This window comes from Sinohyriopsis cumingii, chromosome 1 (assembly GCF_028554795.1).
Source record: "Sinohyriopsis cumingii isolate HCF-2022 chromosome 1, ASM2855479v2, whole genome shotgun sequence".
Taxonomy (NCBI): domain Eukaryota; kingdom Metazoa; phylum Mollusca; class Bivalvia; order Unionida; family Unionidae; genus Sinohyriopsis; species Sinohyriopsis cumingii.
In genome coordinates, this window is record NC_142961.1 from 150,353,557 (window position 1) to 150,374,618 (window position 21,062).

A 21,062-nucleotide genomic window follows, 5' to 3' on the forward strand; every position below is an offset into this window, starting at 1 on the left:
TGTATGTATGTAACGACAGATGACCAATATTGGTGACAAATATTAAAATATTAAATAAGAACAACAAAAGGGGTATTATTTACAAATTTATTTATCCTCATATCCACGAGTTTACCAAGATGCTGTTGGATTTATATTTTGTACAGTTCAAGATGGCTGCTTCAAGGAATTTTTTTAGCAGTTTTCAATAATTTCATTTTCCCTTTATCAGTGTATCAGTAAGTACAAAAGCAGAAATAAAAAGCTGAATTAGTGAGCCACCAGAACAAATAACTTAGTTGCTAGATGGAGTACCATATATGAAATAAAGTTTAATTTCAAAGCAATACATTTTATTCCGTTATAATGTTCTTTGTTACCTCAATAAATTCATAGTCTGTGGAATATGTCACTTATCAAACAACTGAAGCTTTTTCAAGGTAATCTCTAAACTTTTAAGCTTTCAAAGTTACATGAACCCAGTAATTTTTCCCCCATTACACCAGTCCTTGAAAATTTAACATCTTGTCCAAGTATTTAATTGTGATGTTTAGTTTAAATAAATCGTTTTTCAAATGTAAAATCTAAAACTGTAGAGGGCCACCACAATCAGAACATTGACCAAAAGAGATGAAAAGATAAAAAATCTACCAAACAATGTTCAGATTACAAGGAAAAGTGCAGACAACGTAAATATATTGTTCTTAAATGTCCTCAATTTGCAAGAAGCTGGATCAAGTTCAAATTATTTGTTAATTGCAGGACATCAAGGTTTATGTGCTATGAAGATCTACATGTACAGACGTAATTTTTTAATTCATTTAAAATAATGTTGATAGTCCTTAATCCTCCACACGTAATCTTGTTTAAGAATTAGATGAATTTTCAATTTTTAATTTAATTTTTACATCTGATTAAAAATTAAATTCCATTGCCAAAAAGGTCAGTTATTGCTGCGAGCGGGCTACCCAACCCTACTCCCTTTCTTAACACTTAAGGGAGGGGGAGGTAGGATTTTTCCATGCTCAAGACCAGCTATCAAGGTGTTTACTCACCCCCTGACCAACAAACAAAAGGTTTTTGATGCCAAAAACAACCGAGTACTAAAAAACTTTTTTCTCCTATTAAGATCATATCTACTTATTTGCCTTCCATTGATATCCTCGCCACTTGTACTCGTTCAGAGCCCTGCAAAGATAATAGGATTATCCAATCTAAAAATGACAAAGTAAACATATTTGCAATCTCTGCAAAAACTTGTGAAATTCTTTAAAGGAAAAGTTGCAGACAATAATACATCTTGAAATTACAATGTATTTGTTTAAAAAAACTATAAATGAAGCAAACAAAACTTAAAAACACTAGGGGAGGAAACAAATATGTACATCTTCACAAGCCAAGGTTTTGATGCAGTAACCCAATCTAAACCTAGTCGGATTGTTCAGATTTTTCTGGGCTTTGCCAATGTATTTTGGATTTCATGACTTGTCTCCCTAAGTATGCAATGCCAACTAACCAATAGCGTCCAATGACTAGTGCATTCTACATCAGCCAAAAATGGAGGCAGTTCATTTCAAAAGGATACTTTTGCAAGTTTAACATCGAAAGTACGACTATATACCAGAGAAAAGCCATTGCACATGCTTTCAAGGGAAAGGCTGTATTAAACATGGATTGGCAGTGGAAAATTGCTTATTAACTAGTCCATTCCAGTTCTGTGCATCCTTCGTCTCGAGCCTGCAAGAACTATGTTCAAATTTGAACATGATTTTGATTGCTTGCCACCACATTGACTGAAACTCAAACCCAAAGTACTGAAATGTCTGAACGATCCACCCAAGTGTAGACTGGGTTAACACATCAGAACCATTGTTAGCAATGACAATAAATGCCTTATTATAAAATGTTTTTAAAAAGTTCATTAGGTAAGAGAATAATAGCAAAGAGGTTTCCATTTTAAAAACACAAGTAACAAAACAAAATGTAATCGATAAAAAGACATTAATTCGAAAACCACCACTACTTTAAACAAATGTCAAATGTTAAAAATTAATGCAATTACAGCAAATCAAAGATAAATTCTCAACAAAAAAAAAACAAGTTTTCTTGCAAATAGCATAGTATGATATTGCTGTCTAACTAGAATGATAAAGAATTGCAACTACAAAACATAAAAATTACAAAAAAAGGGAAACCTTACAAAGATAAACCTTTCTAAATAAATGTAAAAATGTTGCACAACAATACAATGTCAATTTAAAATATAGAATCTTTGAATTATTCAAATGATATGCAAATGGAATCATTCTTCAATGCCACCTTCCGCTTCCTCTCTATCACTTCTTCAAGATGAGACAATGTTGAACTAGTTTCACATAAGGCTGAACACCATCGCAGCTAGGATAACCAAGTCTCACGGGACATTAAGCACCCTGGGAATCAGCAAAGATTTCTTCAAGAACATTACCTTGAAGGGAAGTTATTAAACCTGGAATGTCAAGACAATAATACTGCTGAGTGACAAGCACAGAAGCTAATGATCTCATTAAAATGTAGACAATTTGCAATGTCTGTTAGGAAGAAATTGCTGAAATCCCATTCAAACAAGTACAGGTTTTGCAAACCTTTTATTAAAGAGACCATAAATGCCCATCTATTTAACAAAACAATGTGGTTCCACTCATTTCTTTTACAGCACCGACACTAATTATCGTACATTTCACAGAAAAACAATTTATAAAATGCTCACATTACTGCTAACGTTACGGAACTATTTTCTTCCACTTGTCCTTGCATTTTCTGGAATACAGTTTCATATACCTCCCAATTAGGACACCCTCCAACCCACAAAAAACTATATCTAAAAGCCAAGAAAGCCCATCTATTAGATAAAATTTCTACAAAAGAGCGCTTTTCACCAACAAAGCCTAGCAATCCTAATTTGCCAATTTTCTACAAGATACTCACAGCATTTGATATTCTGTGAAAAATGCATTTCATTTTATAGTTTCAAGTACAAGTTGTTACGAAGAGTGAAGAAAGAAACAAATACAACTGAAAAGAATTTCACTAATGAGAAAACAAATCTTCCAATGCATTCTTTACAAAGACAACAATAAGCAAAGAAATACTTTTTAAACATTCAGACCTTCTCTCCTGCTGCAACTGAGGTGCTGCCGTAACGAGGAAATTCTCTTTCTTTCACCGAGCTATGTATTCTGAAGTGGAGGTTCCAGCCATTTTCAAAATCACTCCCTTAACCATCCTTTATTCGTTTTCTTGTTCAGGAAAACAATTCAATTTGCCTTTCCATTAACACCTCCCCCACCCACAACAACCTTTACATTTACAGACCATGAATGCACATATATTTAATAAAATGAAGTAGCTACACTTGTGTTTCTTTGACATCATCAAAAGTAATTCTCATCAACTATATAGAAATACTACCAATTTAATCTCATTATTGCTCTTGCTTTTTGTCAAGCATTTCTTTAAAAAGATTAATGGAATTTAGCCTTTTGTATATCCCCAATATGAAGAAGAAAACATCAAGCTCATACCAATCCAAACCAGAGGATCTCTGATTCCTGCAACTTGTGTCCTTTCCACCCCTCATTTCCTACAATCCATTTTGGACAATCTTTACATCAGCTTTACTCGTACACAGAAATTGACCTAAAGATCACAAGAGGATCATGTCACACTGGCAATCATGCGCTCAGGACAAGTTGGAAGGCTTCTTTGAGAATCAGATCAGTAATGTATTCTAGTTGGAAGGATGAGGAAGTGGGGACCATGTGGATGTGCTACATTAATGATGATACTCACAGATGTTGATCACAAGTCCAGGAGCAAATCTGGAACAAAAATGTATTATCCCCAATCCCCCCCCCCCACTACTAGCTATGGCAATACACACTAAATCTGACGAATTGACATGCCAACTTTGAAATCACTTAAACTTTCAACAATCTACTTTATACAATTGGCCTCATTTAAAATATTCAGAACAGAACTTGAGGAAATGCTTCAAACTGGAGGACATATTCCATTGAAGAAACTTACAACTTTTACGCTTTGCCAACATTTCAATTAAAGAGATTGAAAATAGTACCATTTATGAAAAGCTACACACTCACTAATATCTTTCTCTCAAACATCCCTCAGTGTACCATCTACACAAAATGGGCCTTTACAACTTGACAAGGTTGGAGATCATCATCTGGCATGGACTTGCTATTAGACTTGACATGTACCTACGGGTCCTACAGCTTAACACTTATTGCAACTGATCAAAGTACACCAAACCAAGTGGCAGGGATTCCTACAAAAGAGCTATTTCACCAACAAAGCCTAGCAATCCCAATTTACCAATTTTCTACAAGATACTCTTCTGGTACAGCATTTGATATTCTGTGAAAAAATGCATCTCATTTTGTAGTTTCAAGTAAGGATCGTTACAAAGAGTGAAGAAAAAAATACGACTGAAAAGAATTTCACTAATGAGAAAACAAATCTTCCAATGGTTTCTTTACAACAAAGACAACAATTTGCAAACAAATACTTTTTAAACATTCAGACCTTCTCTCCTGCTGCAACTGAGGTGCTGCCCTAACGAGGAAATTCTTTCTTTCACCGAGCTATGTATTCTCAACTGGAGGCTCCAGCCATTTTCAAAATCACTCCCTTAATCATCCTTTATTCGTCGTCTTGCTCTGGAAAACAATTCAATCTGCCTTTCCGTTAACATCTCCCAGCCCCACCCACAACAAGTTTTACCTTTAAAGACTATGAATACTCATCTATTTAATAAAATGAAGTGCCTACACTTGTGTTTCTTTAATAATAAAAGTAATTTTCATAAAAAATATAGATATGGTACCAATTTAATCTTCTTAATGTTTTTCCTCTTGGAAAATATTTTATTGAATGAATTTAGCTATTTTAACATATTTCTGATCAAATACGTTGAACTTCTGTATACCCACAATGAGGAAAAAAATATCAAGCTCATAGCAATCCAAACCAGAGGATCTCTGATTCCTGCAACTTGTGTCCTTTCCACCCCTCGTATCCTACAATCCATTCTGGACAATCTTTACATCAGCTTTACTCGTACACAGAAATTGACCTAAAGATCACAAGAGGATCATGTCACGCTGGCAATCATGCGCTCAGGGCAAGTTGGAAGGCTTCTTTGAGAATCAGATCAGTAATGTATCCTAGCTGGAAGGATGAGGGAGAGGAAGTGGGGACCATGTGGATGTGCTACATTAATGATACTCACAGATGTTGATCACAAATCCAGGAGCAAATCTGGAACAAAAATGTATTATCCCCAAACCACCCCCACTACTAGCTATGGCAATACAGACTAAATCTGACGACTTGACATGCCAACTTTGAAATCACTTAACTTTTAACAATTTACTTTGTACAATTGGTTACAAGAGCTATTTTCACCAATAAAGCCTAGCAATCCTAATTTACCAATTTTCTACAAGATACTCTTCTGGTATAGCATTTGATATTCTGTTAAAAATGCATTTCATTTTACAGTTTCCAGTACGAGTCATTACAAAGAGTGAAAAAAGAAAAAAATACAACTGAAAAGAATCTCACTAATGAAAAAACAAATCTTCCAATGCATTCTTTACAAAGACAACAATAAGCAAAGAAATACTTTTTAAACATTCAGACCTTCTCTCCTGCTGCAACTGAGGTGCTGCCCTCATGAGGAAATTCTCTTTCTTTCACCGAGCTATTATTTTGAAGTGGAGGCTCCAGCCATTTTCAAAATCACTCCCTTATTCGTCGTCTTGTTCTAGAAAACAATTCAATCTGCCTTTCCGTTAACATCTCCCAGCCCCACCCACAACAAGTTTTACATTTAAAGACTATGAATACTCATATATTTAATAAAATGAAGTGGCTACACTTGTGTCTCTTTAATAATAAAAGTAATTTTCATAAACCATATGGATATAGTACCAATTTAATCTTGTTAATGCTTTTACTCGTGCAAGGTATTTTAATGAATGAATTTAGCTATTTTAATATGTTTCTGATCAAAAACATTCAACTTTTGTATACCCACAATGAGGAAAAAAATATCAAGCTCATAGCAATCCAAACCAGAGGATCTTTGATTTCCGCAACTTGTGTCCTTTCCACCCCTCGTTTCCTACAATCCATTCCGGACAAATCTTTACATCAGCTTTACTCGTACACAGAAGTTGACCTAAAGATCACAAGAGGATCATGTCACGCTGGCAATCATGCGCTCAGGGCAAGTTGGAAGGCTTCTTTGAGAATCAGATCAGTAATGTATTCTAGTTGGAAGGATGAGGGAGAGGAAGTGGGGACCATGTGGATGTGCTACATTATTGATGATACTCACAGATGTTGATCACAAGTCCAGAAGCAAATCTGGAACAAAAATGTATTATCCCCAAACCACCCCCACTACTAGCTATGGCAATACACACTAAATCTGACGAATTGACATACTAACCTTGAAATCACTTAAACTTTCAACAATCTACTTAATACAATTGGCTTCATTTACAATATTCAAAACAGAGAACTTAATGCTTGAAATTGAAGACATATTCCATTGAAGAAATTTACAACATTTACGCTTTGCCAACTTTGCAATTAAAGAGATTGAAAATAGTACCATTTATGAAAAGCTACACACTCACTTATGGCTTTCTCTCAAACATCCCTCAATGTACCATCTACACAAAATGGACCTTTACAACTTGACAAGGTTGGAGATCATCATCTGGAGGGACTTGCTATTAGACTTGACACGTAGCTTCCGGTCCTAGAGCCGAACACTTATTTCAAAAGATCAAAGTACACCAAACCAAGTGGCAAGGATTCCTACAAAAGAGCTATTTTCAACAACAAAGCCTAGCAATCCTAACTTACCAATTTTCTACAAGATACTCTTCTGGTACAGCATTTGATATTCTGTGAAAAATGCATTTCATTTGATAGATTCAAGTACGAGTCATTACAAAGAGTGAAGAAAGAAAAAAATACAACTGAAAAGAATCTCACTAATGAAAAAACAAATCTTCCAATGCATTCTTTACAAAGACAACAATAAGCAAAGAAATACTTTTTAAACATTCAGACCTTCTCTCCTGCTGCAACTGAGGTGCTGCCCTAATGAGGAAATTCTTTCTTTCTTTCACCGAGCTATGTATTCTGAAGTGCAGGCTCCAGCCATTTTCAAAATCACTCCCTTATTCATCCTTTATTCGTCGTCTTGTTCTAGAAAACAATTCAATCTGCCTTTCCGTTAACATCTCCCAGCCCCACCCACAACAAGTTTTACATTTAAAGACTATGAATACTCGTATATTTAATAAAATGAAGTGGCTACACTTGTGTCTCTTTAATAATAAAAGTACTTTTCATAAAAAATATAGATACGGTACCAATTTAATCTTGTTAATGCTTTTAGTCGTCCAAGATATTTTAATGAATGAATTTAGCTATTTTAATATATTTCTGATCAAAAACGTTCAACTTTTGTATACCCACAATCAGGAAAAAAATATCAAGCTCATAGCAATCCAAACCAGAGGATCTTTGATTCCCGCAACTGGTGTCCTTTCCACCCCTCGTTTCCTACAATCCATTCCGGACAATATTTACATCAGCTTTACTCGTACACAGAACTTGACCAAAAGATCACAAGAGGATCATGTCACGCTGGCAATCATGCGCTCAGGGCAAGTTGGAAGGCTTCTTTGAGAATCAGATCAGTAATGTATCCTAGTTGGAAGGATGAGGGAGAGGAAGTGGGGACCATGTGGATGTGCTACATTATTGATGATACTCACAGATGTTGATCACAAGTCCAGGAGCAAATCTGGAACAAAAATGTATTATCCCCAAACCACCCCCACTACTAGCTATGGCAATACACACTAAATCTGACGAATTGACATGCTAACTTTGAAATCACTTAAACTTTCAACAATCTACTTAATACAATTGGCGTCATTTACAGTATTCAAAACAGAGAACTTAATGCTTGAAATTGGAAGACATATTCCATTGAAGAAATTTACAACATTTACGCTTTGCCAACTTTTCAATTAAAGAGATTGAAAATAGTACCATTTATGAAAAGCTACACACTCACTTACAGCTTTCTCTTAAACATCCCTCAATGTACCATCTACACAAAATGGGCCTTTACAACTTGACAAGGTTGGAGATCATCATCTGGTAGGGACTTGCTATTAGACTCGACACGTACCTTCGGGTCCTACAGCCGAACACTTATTGCAGAAGATAAAGTACACCAAACCAAGTGGCAGGGATTCCTACAAAAGAGCTATTTTCAACAACAAAGCCTAGCAATCCCAATTTACCAATTTTCTACAAGATACTCTTCTGGTACAGCATTTGATATTCTGTGAAAAAATGCATCTCATTTTGTAGTTTCAAGTAAGGATCGTTACAAAGAGTGAAGAAAAAAAATACGACTGAAAAGAATTTCACTAATGAGAAAACAAATCTTCCAATGGTTTCTTTACAACAAAGACAACAATTTGCAAACAAATACTTTTTAAACATTCAGACCTTCTCTCCTGCTGCAACTGAGGTGCTGCCCTAACGAGGAAATTCTTTCTTTCACCGAGCTATGTATTCTCAACTGGAGGCTCCAGCCATTTTCAAAATCACTCCCTTAATCATCCTTTATTCGTCGTCTTGCTCTGGAAAACAATTCAATCTGCCTTTCCGTTAACATCTCCCAGCCCCACCCACAACAAGTTTTACCTTTAAAGACTATGAATACTCATCTATTTAATAAAATGAAGTGCCTACACTTGTGTTTCTTTAATAATAAAAGTAATTTTCATAAAAAATATAGATATGGTACCAATTTAATCTTCTTAATGTTTTTCCTCTTGGAAAATATTTTATTGAATGAATTTAGCTATTTTAACATATTTCTGATCAAATACGTTGAACTTCTGTATACCCACAATGAGGAAAAAAATATCAAGCTCATAGCAATCCAAACCAGAGGATCTCTGATTCCTGCAACTTGTGTCCTTTCCACCCCTCGTATCCTACAATCCATTCTGGACAATCTTTACATCAGCTTTACTCATACACAGAAATTGACCTAAAGATCACAAGAGGATCATGTCACGCTGGCAATCATGCGCTCAGGGCAAGTTGGAAGGCTTCTTTGAGAATCAGATCAGTAATGTATCCTAGTTGGAAGGATGAGGAAGAGGAAGTGGGGACCATGTGGATGTGCTACATTAATGATACTCACAGATGTTGATCACAAATCCAGGAGCAGATCTGGAACAAAAATGTATTATCCCCAAACCACCCCCACTACTAGCTATGGCAATACAGACTAAATCTGACGACTTGACATGCCAACTTTGAAATCACTTAACTTTTAACAATTTACTTTGTACAATTGGTTACAAGAGCTATTTTCACCAATAAAGCCTAGCAATCCTAATTTACCAATTTTCTACAAGATACTCTTCTGGTATAGCATTTGATATTCTGTTAAAAATGCATTTCATTTTACAGTTTCCAGTACGAGTCATTACAAAGAGTGAAAAAAGAAAAAAATACAACTGAAAAGAATCTCACTAATGAAAAAACAAATCTTCCAATGCATTCTTTACAAAGACAACAATAAGCAAAGAAATACTTTTTAAACATTCAGACCTTCTCTCCTGCTGCAACTGAGGTGCTGCCCTCATGAGGAAATTCTCTTTCTTTCACCGAGCTATTATTCTGAAGTGGAGGCTCCAGCCATTTTCAAAATCACTCCCTTATTCATCCTTTATTCGTCGTCTTGTTCTAGAAAACAATTCAATCTGCCTTTCCGTTAACATCTCCCAGCCCCACCCACAACAAGTTTTACATTTAAAGACTATGAATACTCATATATTTAATAAAATGAAGTGGCTACACTTGTGTCTCTTTAATAATAAAAGTAATTTTCATAAACCATATGGATATAGTACCAATTTAATCTTGTTAATGCTTTTACTCGTGCAAGGTATTTTAATGAATGAATTTAGCTATTTTAATATGTTTCTGATCAAAAACATTCAACTTTTGTATACCCACAATGAGGAAAAAAATATCAAGCTCATAGCAATCCAAACCAGAGGATCTTTGATTTCCGCAACTTGTGTCCTTTCCACCCCTCGTTTCCTACAATCCATTCCGGACAAATCTTTACATCAGCTTTACTCGTACACAGAAGTTGACCTAAAGATCACAAGAGGATCATGTCACGCTGGCAATCATGCGCTCAGGGCAAGTTGGAAGGCTTCTTTGAGAATCAGATCAGTAATGTATTCTAGTTGGAAGGATGAGGGAGAGGAAGTGGGGACCATGTGGATGTGCTACATTATTGATGATACTCACAGATGTTGATCACAAGTCCAGAAGCAAATCTGGAACAAAAATGTATTATCCCCAAACCACCCCCACTACTAGCTATGGCAATACACACTAAATCTGACGAATTGACATACTAACCTTGAAATCACTTAAACTTTCAACAATCTACTTAATACAATTGGCTTCATTTACAATATTCAAAACAGAGAACTTAATGCTTGAAATTGAAGACATATTCCATTGAAGAAATTTACAACATTTACGCTTTGCCAACTTTGCAATTAAAGAGATTGAAAATAGTACCATTTATGAAAAGCTACACACTCACTTATGGCTTTCTCTCAAACATCCCTCAATGTACCATCTACACAAAATGGACCTTTACAACTTGACAAGGTTGGAGATCATCATCTGGAGGGACTTGCTATTAGACTTGACATGTAGCTTCCGGTCCTAGAGCCGAACACTTATTTCAAAAGATCAAAGTACACCAAACCAAGTGGCAAGGATTCCTACAAAAGAGCTATTTTCAACAACAAAGCCTAGCAATCCTAACTTACCAATTTTCTACAAGATACTCTTCTGGTACAGCATTTGATATTCTGTGAAAAATGCATTTCATTTGATAGATTCAAGTACGAGTCATTACAAAGAGTGAAGAAAGAAAAAAATACAACTGAAAAGAATCTCACTAATGAAAAAACAAATCTTCCAATGCATTCTTTACAAAGACAACAATAAGCAAAGAAATACTTTTTAAACATTCAGACCTTCTCTCCTGCTGCAACTGAGGTGCTGCCCTAATGAGGAAATTCTTTCTTTCTTTCACCGAGCTATGTATTCTGAAGTGCAGGCTCCAGCCATTTTCAAAATCACTCCCTTATTCATCCTTTATTCGTCGTCTTGTTCTAGAAAACAATTCAATCTGCCTTTCCGTTAACATCTCCCAGCCCCACCCACAACAAGTTTTACATTTAAAGACTATGAATACTCGTATATTTAATAAAATGAAGTGGCTACACTTGTGTCTCTTTAATAATAAAAGTACTTTTCATAAAAAATATAGATACGGTACCAATTTAATCTTGTTAATGCTTTTAGTCGTCCAAGATATTTTAATGAATGAATTTAGCTATTTTAATATATTTCTGATCAAAAACGTTCAACTTTTGTATACCCACAATCAGGAAAAAAATATCAAGCTCATAGCAATCCAAACCAGAGGATCTTTGATTCCCGCAACTGGTGTCCTTTCCACCCCTCGTTTCCTACAATCCATTCCGGACAATATTTACATCAGCTTTACTCGTACACAGAACTTGACCAAAAGATCACAAGAGGATCATGTCACGCTGGCAATCATGCGCTCAGGGCAAGTTGGAAGGCTTCTTTGAGAATCAGATCAGTAATGTATCCTAGTTGGAAGGATGAGGGAGAGGAAGTGGGGACCATGTGGATGTGCTACATTATTGATGATACTCACAGATGTTGATCACAAGTCCAGGAGCAAATCTGGAACAAAAATGTATTATCCCCAAACCACCCCCACTACTAGCTATGGCAATACACACTAAATCTGACGAATTGACATGCTAACTTTGAAATCACTTAAACTTTCAACAATCTACTTAATACAATTGGCGTCATTTACAATATTCAAAACAGAGAACTTAATGCTTGAAATTGGAAGACATATTCCATTGAAGAAATTTACAACATTTACGCTTTGCCAACTTTTCAATTAAAGAGATTGAAAATAGTACCATTTATGAAAAGCTACACACTCACTTACAGCTTTCTCTCAAACATCCCTCAATGTACCATCTACACAAAATGGGCCTTTACAACTTGACAAGGTTGGAGATCATCATCTGGTAGGGACTTGCTATTAGACTCGACACGTACCTTCGGGTCCTACAGCCGAACACTTATTGCAGAAGATAAAGTACACCAAACCAAGTGGCAGGGATTCCTACAAAAGAGCTATTTTCAACAACAAAGCCTAGCAATCCCAATTTACCAATTTTCTACAAGATACTCTTCTGGTACAGCATTTGATATTCTGTGAAAAAATGCATCTCATTTTGTAGTTTCAAGTAAGGATCGTTACAAAGAGTGAAGAAAAAAAATACGACTGAAAAGAATTTCACTAATGAGAAAACAAATCTTCCAATGGTTTCTTTACAACAAAGACAACAATTTGCAAACAAATACTTTTTAAACATTCAGACCTTCTCTCCTGCTGCAACTGAGGTGCTGCCCTAACGAGGAAATTCTTTCTTTCACCGAGCTATGTATTCTCAACTGGAGGCTCCAGCCATTTTCAAAATCACTCCCTTAATCATCCTTTATTCGTCGTCTTGCTCTGGAAAACAATTCAATCTGCCTTTCCGTTAACATCTCCCAGCCCCACCCACAACAAGTTTTACCTTTAAAGACTATGAATACTCATCTATTTAATAAAATGAAGTGCCTACACTTGTGTTTCTTTAATAATAAAAGTAATTTTCATAAAAAATATAGATATGGTACCAATTTAATCTTCTTAATGTTTTTCCTCTTGGAAAATATTTTATTGAATGAATTTAGCCATTTTAACATATTTCTGATCAAATACGTTGAACTTCTGTATACCCACAATGAGGAAAAAAATATCAAGCTCATAGCAATCCAAACCAGAGGATCTTTGATTCCCGCAACTGGTGTCCTTTCCACCCCTCGTTTCCTACAATCCATTCCGGACAAATCTTTACATCAGCTTTACTCGTACACAGAAGTTGACCTAAAGATCACAAGAGGATCATGTCACGCTGGCAATCACGCGCTCAGGGCAAGTTGGAAGGCTTCTTTGAGAATCAGATCAGTACTGTATTCTAGTTGGAAGGATGAGGGAGAGGAAGTGGGGACCATGTGGATGTGCTATAATTATTGATGATACTCACAGATGTTGATCACAAGTCCAGGAGCAAATCTGGAACAAAAATGTATTATCCCCAAACCACCCCCACTATTACCTATGGCAATACACACTAAATCTGACGAATTGACATACTAACTTTGAAATCGCTTAAACTTTCAACAATCTACTTAATACAATTGGCTTCATTTACAATATTCAAAACAGAGAACTTAATGCTTGAAATTGAAGACATATTCCATTGAAGAAATTTACAACATTTACGCTTTGCCAACTTTGCAATTAAAGAGATTGAAAATAGTACCATTTATGAAAAGCTACACACTCACTTATGGCTTTCTCTCAAACATCCCTCAATGTACCATCTACACAAAATGGACCTTTACAACTTGACAAGGTTGGAGATCATCATCTGGAGGGACTTGCTATTAGACTTGACACGTAGCTTCCGGTCCTAGAGCCGAACACTTATTTCAAAAGATCAAAGTACACCAAACCAAGTGGCAGGGATTCCTACAAAAGAGCTATTTTCACCAACAAAGCCTAGCAATCCTAATTTACCAATTTTCTACAAGATACTCTTCTGGTACAGCATTTGATATTCTGTGAAAAATGCATTTCATTTTATAGTTTCAAGTACGAGTCATTACAAAGAGTGAAGAAAAGAAAAGATACAATTGAAAAGAATTTCACTAATGAGAAAAAAAATCTTCCAATGTATTCTTTACAAAGACAACAATAAGCAAAGAAATACTTTTTAAACATTCAGACCTTCTCTCCTGCTGAAACTGAGGTGCTGCCCTAACGAGGAAATTCTCTTTCTTTCACAGAGCTATGTATTCTGAAGTGGTGGCTCCAGCCATTTTCAGAATCACTCCCATAACCATCCTTTCTTCGTTATCTTGTTCTAGAAAACAATTCAATCTGCCTTTCCGTTAACATCTCCCAGCCCCACCCACAACAAGTTTTACATTTAAAGACTATGAATACTCGTATATTTAATAAAATGAAGTGGCTACACTTGTGTCTCTTTAATAATAAAAGTACTTTTCATAAAAAATATAGATACGGTACCAATTTAATCTTGTTAATGCTTTTAGTCGTCCAAGATATTTTAATGAATGAATTTAGCTATTTTAATATATTTCTGATCAAAAACGTTCAACTTTTGTATACCCACAATCAGGAAAAAAATATCAAGCTCATAGCAATCCAAACCAGAGGATCTTTGATTCCCGCAACTGGTGTCCTTTCCACCCCTCGTTTCCTACAATCCATTCCGGACAATCTTTACATCAGCTTTACTCGTACACAGAACTTGACCAAAAGATCACAAGAGGATCATGTCACGCTGGCAATCATGCGCTCAGGGCACGTTGGAAGGCTTCTTTGAGAATCAGATCAGTAATGTATCCTAGTTGGAAGGATGAGGGAGAGGAAGTGGGGACCATGTGGATGTGCTACATTATTGATGATACTCACAGATGTTGATCACAAGTCCAGAAGCAAATCTGGAACAAAAATGTATTATCCCCAAACCACCCCCACTACTAGCTATGGCAATACACACTAAATCTGACGAATTGACATGCTAACTTTGAAATCACTTAAACTTTCAACAATCTACTTAATACAATTGGCGTCATTTACAATATTCAAAACAGAGAACTTAATGCTTGAAATTGGAAGACATATTCCATTGAAGAAATTTACAACATTTACGCTTTGCCAACTTTTCAATTAAAGAGATTGAAAATAGTACCATTTATGAAAAGCTACACACTCACTTACAGCTTTCTCTCAAACATCCCTCAATGTACCATCTACACAAAATGGGCCTTTACAACTTGACAAGGTTGGAGATCATCATCTGGTAGGGACTTGCTATTAGACTCGACACGTACCTTCGGGTCCTACAGCCAAACACTTATTGCAGAAGATGAAAGTACACCAAACCAAGTGGCAGGGATTCCTACAAAAGAGCTATTTTCAACAACAAAGCCTAGCAATCCTAATTTACCAATTTTCTACAAGATACTCTTCAGGAACAGCATGTGATATTCTGTGAAAAAATGCATTTCATTTTATACTTTCAAGTACGAGTCATTACAAAGAGTGAAGAAAGAAAAAAATACAACTGAAAAGAATTTCACTAATAAGAAACAAATCTTACAATGGTTTCTTTACAAAGACAACAATAAGCAAAGAAATACATTTTGAACATTCAGACCGTCTCTCCTGCCGCAACTGAGGTGCTACCCTAATGAGGAAATTCTCTTTCTTTCACAGAGCTATGTATTCTGAAGTGGTGGCTCCAGCCATTTTCAGAATCACTCCCATAACCATCCTTTCTTCGTTATCTTGTTCTAGAAAACAATTCAATCTGCCTTTCCGTTAACATCTCCCAGCCCCACCCACAACAAGTTTTACATTTAAAGACTATGAATACTCGTATATTTAATAAAATGAAGTGGCTACACTTGTGTCTCTTTAATAATAAAAGTACTTTTCATAAAAAATATAGATACGGTACCAATTTAATCTTGTTAATGCTTTTAGTCGTCCAAGATATTTTAATGAATGAATTTAGCTATTTTAATATATTTCTGATCAAAAACGTTCAACTTTTGTATACCCACAATCAGGAAAAAAATATCAAGCTCATAGCAATCCAAACCAGAGGATCTTTGATTCCCGCAACTGGTGTCCTTTCCACCCCTCGTTTCCTACAATCCATTCCGGACAATCTTTACATCAGCTTTACTCGTACACAGAACTTGACCAAAAGATCACAAGAGGATCATGTCACGCTGGCAATCATGCGCTCAGGGCAAGTTGGAAGGCTTCTTTGAGAATCAGATCAGTAATGTATCCTAGTTGGAAGGATGAGGGAGAGGAAGTGGGGACCATGTGGATGTGCTACATTATTGATGATACTCACAGATGTTGATCACAAGTCCAGAAGCAAATCTGGAACAAAAATGTATTATCCCCAAACCACCCCCACTACTAGCTATGGCAATACACACTAAATCTGACGAATTGACATGCTAACTTTGAAATCACTTAAACTTTCAACAATCTACTTAATACAATTGGCGTCATTTACAATATTCAAAACAGAGAACTTAATGCTTGAAATTGGAAGACATATTCCATTGAAGAAATTTACAACATTTACGCTTTGCCAACTTTTCAATTAAAGAGATTGAAAATAGTACCATTTATGAAAAGCTACACACTCACTTACAGCTTTCTCTCAAACATCCCTCAATGTACCATCTACACAAAATGGGCCTTTACAACTTGACAAGGTTGGAGATCATCATCTGGTAGGGACTTGCTATTAGACTCGACACGTACCTTCGGGTCCTACAGCCAAACACTTATTGCAGAAGATGAAAGTACACCAAACCAAGTGGCAGGGATTCCTACAAAAGAGCTATTTTCAACAACAAAGCCTAGCAATCCTAATTTACCAATTTTCTACAAGATACTCTTCAGGAACAGCATGTGATATTCTGTGAAAAAATGCATTTCATTTTATACTTTCAAGTACGAGTCATTACAAAGAGTGAAGAAAGAAAAAAATACAACTGAAAAGAATTTCACTAATAAGAAACAAATCTTACAATGGTTTCTTTACAAAGACAACAATAAGCAAAGAAATACATTTTGAACATTCAGACCGTCTCTCCTGCCGCAACTGAGGTGCTACCCTAATGAGGAAATTCTCTTTCTTTCACCGAGCTATGTATTCTGAAGTGGAGGCTCCAGCTATTTTCAAAATCACTCCCTTAACCATCCTTTATTCGTTTTCTTGTTCTGGAAAACAATTCAATCTACCTTTCCATTAACACCTCCCCCACCCACAACAAACTATATTTAAAGACCATGAATGCCCATCTATTTCATAAAATGAAATGGCTACATTTGTGTTTCTTTAATATCATCAAAAGTAATTCTCAAACCATATCAAAATGCTAGCAATTTAATCTCGTTATTCCCCTTGCTTTTGTGAAGCATTTTTTTTAAAAAAGATTCATAAAATTTAGCTATTCTAATATTTCTTGCATCCAAAACATTTCCCTTTTGTATATCCACAATATGAAGAAGAAAACATCAAGCTCATACCAATCCAAACCAGAGGATCTCTGATTCCCGCAACTTGTGTCCTTTCCACCCCTCGTTTCCTACAATCCATTCCGGACAATCTTTACATCAGCTTTACTCGTACATAGAAATAGACATAAAGATCACAAGAGGATCATGTCACGCTGGCAATCATGCGCTCAGGGCAAGTTGGAAGGCTTCTTTGAGAATCAGATCAGTAATGTATTCTAGTTGGAAGGATGAGGGAGAGGAAGTGGGGACCATGTGGATGTGCTACATTATTGATGATACTCACAGATGTTGATCACAAGTCCAGGAGCAAATCTGGAACAAAAATGTATTATCCCCAATCCACCCCCAATACTAGCTATGGCAATACACACTAAATCTGACAAATTGACATGCTAACTTTGAAATCACTTAAACTTTCAACAATCTACTTAATACAATTGGCTTCATTTACAATATTCAAAACAGAGAACTTAATGCTTGAAATTGGAAGACATATTCCATTGAAGAAATTTACAACATTTACGCTTTGCCAACTTTGCAATTAAAGAGATTGAAAATAGTACCATTTATGAAAAGCTACACACTCACTTATGGCTTTCTCTCAAACACCCCTCAATGTACCATCTACACAAAATGGACCTTTACAACTTGACAAGGTTGGAGATCATCATCTGGAGGGACTTGCTATTAGACTTGACACGTAGCTTCCGGTCCTAGAGCCGAACACTTATTTCAAAAGATCAAAGTACACCAAACCAAGTGGCAGGGATTCCTACAAAAGAGCTATTTTCACCAACAAAGCCTAGCAATCCTAATTTACCAATTTTCTACAAGATACTCTTCTGGTACAGCATTTGATATTCTGTGAAAAATGCATTTCATTTTATAGTTTCAAGTACGAGTCATTACAAAGAGTGAAGAAAAAAAAAGATACAACTGAAAAGAATTTCACTAATGAGAAAACAAATCTTCCAATGTATTCTTTACAAAGACAACAATAAGCAAAGAAATACTTTTTCAACATTCAGACCTTCTCTCCTGCTGCAACTGAGGTGCTGCCCTAACGAGGAAATTCTCTTTCTTTCACAGAGCTATGTATTCTGAAGTGGTGGCTCCAGCCATTTTCAAAATCACTCCCTTAACCATCCTTTATTCGTTATCTTGTTCTGGAAAAGAATTCAATCTGCCTTTCCATTAACACCTCCCCCACCCACAACAAACTTCACATTTACAGACCATGAATGCCCATATATTTCATAAAATGAAGTTGCTACATTTGTGTTTCTTTAATATCATCAAAAGTAATTCTCAACCATATAGAAACGCTACCAATTTAATCTCGTTATTGCTCTTGCTTTTTTGTGAACCATTTTTTCAGAAAGATTAATGGAATTTAGCCATTTGTATATCCCCAATATGAAGAAGAAAACATCAAGCTCATACCAATCCAAACCAGAGGATCTTTGATTCCCGCAAGTTGTGTCCTTTCCACCCCTCATTTCCTACAATCCATTCTGGACAATCTTTACATCAGCTTTACTCGTACACAGAAATTGACCTAAAGATCACAAGAGGATCGTGTCACACTGGCAATAATGCGCTCAGGGCAAGTTGGAAGGCTTCTTTGAGAATCAGATCAGTAACGTATTCTAGTTGGAAAGATGAGGAAGAGGAAGTGGGGACCATGTGGATGTGCAACATCAATGACGATACTCACAGATGTTGATCACAAGTGAGGAGCAAATCTCGAACAAAAATGTATTATCCCCAAACCACCCCACTACTAGCTATGGCAATACACACTAATCTGACGACCTGACATGCTAACTTTGAAATCACTTAATCATTTAACAATATACTTTATACAATTGGCCTCATTTAAAATATTCAAAACAGAGAACTTGAGGAAATGCATGAAATTGGAGGACATATTCCATTGAAGAAATTGACAACATTTACGCTTTGCCAACTTTGCAATAAAAGAGATTGAAAATAGTACCATTTATGAAAAGCTACACACTCACTTATGGCTTTCTCTCAAACATCCCTCAATGTACCGTCTACACAAAATGGACCTTTACAACTTGACAAGGTTGGAGATCATCATCTGGAGGAACTTGCTATTAGACTTGACACGTAGCTTCCGGTCCTAGAGCCGAACACTTACTTCAAAAGATCAAAGAACACCAAACCAAGTGGCAGGGATTCCTACAAAAGAGCTATTTTCACAAACAAAGCCTAGCAATCCTAACTTACCAATTTTCTACAAGATACTCTTCTGGTACAGCAATTGATATTCTGTGAAAAATGCATTTCATTTTATAGTTTCAAGTACGAGTCATTACAAAGAGTGAAGAAATAAAAAGATACAATTGAAAAGAATTGCACTAATGAGAAAACAAATCTTCCAATGGATTCTTTACAAAGACAACAATAAGCAAAGAAATACTTTTTAAACATTCAGACCTTCTCTCCTGCTGAAACTGAGGTGCTGACCTAACGAGGAAATTCTTTCTTTCACAGAGCCATGTATTCTGAAGTGGAGGCTCCAGCCATTTTCAAAATCACTATCTTAACCATCCTTTATTCGTTGTCTTGTTCTGGAAAAGAATTCAATCTACCTCTCCATTAACACCTCCCCCACCCACAACAAACTTTACATTTAAAGACCATGAATGTCCATCTATTTCATAAAATGAAATGGCTACATTTGTGTTTCTTTAATCTCATCAAAAGCAATTCTCATAAACCATATAGATATGGTACGAATTTAATCTTGTTAATGCTCTTCTTTGCAAACAATTTTTTTTTGTAATGAATGGAATTAAGCTATTTTAATATTTTTTGCATCCAAAACTTTTCCCTTTTCTATATCCACAATATGAAGAAGAAAACATCAAGCTCATACCAATCCAACAGAGATGATCTTTGTTTTCCGCAAATTATGTCCTTTCCAACCCTCGTTTCCTACAATCTTCACATCAGCTTCACTCGTACAGAGAACTAGACCTAGGATCACAAGAGGATCATGTCACGCTGGCAATCATGCGCTCTGGGCAAGTTGGAAGGCTTCTTTGAGAATCAGATCAGTAACATATCCTAGTTGGAAGGCTGAGGGAGAGTAAGTGGGGGACCATATGGATGTGCTACATTAATGATGATACTCACAGATGTTGATCACAAGTAGGGAGCAAATCTGGAACAAAAATGTATTATCCCCAAACCACCCCACTACTAGCGATGGCAATACAGACTACACCTGACGAATTGACATGCCAACACTGAAATCACTTGAACTTTTAACAATTTACTTTGTACAATTGGTTACAAGAGCTATTTTCACCAATAAAGCCTACCAATCCTAATTCACAATTTTTTTTTACAAGATACTCTTTTGGCACAGCATTTGTTATTCTGTGAAATATGCATGTCATTTTGTAATATCAAGGAAGAGTCATTATGAGGAAAGAACGAGAAAATAGTGACAGCCAAGAATTTCACTAATTTGAAAACAAATCCTCCAATGGATTCTTTACAAAGACAACAATAAGCAAAGAAATACTTTTTAAACATTCAGACCTTCTCTCCTGCTGCAACTGAGGTGCTGGCCTAACAAGGAAATTTT

The 21,062-nt window shown here is 35.9% G+C and overlaps 1 long non-coding RNA gene across 2 annotated transcripts; it reads right to left on the reverse strand.

Moving 5' to 3' along the window:
- Positions 1 to 73: 73 nt before the first annotated feature.
- On the reverse strand, positions 74 to 15,646 carry LOC149808147 (uncharacterized). 2 transcript variants are annotated; one of them, XR_016424086.1, is made up of 2 exons: positions 13,856 to 15,646; positions 74 to 2,906 (listed from the first exon to the last, which is right to left on the reverse strand). It is a non-coding gene; the product is annotated as an uncharacterized LOC149808147 (long non-coding RNA). The 2 variants fall into 2 exon arrangements; XR_016424088.1 differs by lacking the exon at positions 13,856 to 15,646 and adding an exon at positions 5,455 to 13,849.
- Between the last annotated feature and the right edge of the window lie 5,416 nt (positions 15,647 to 21,062).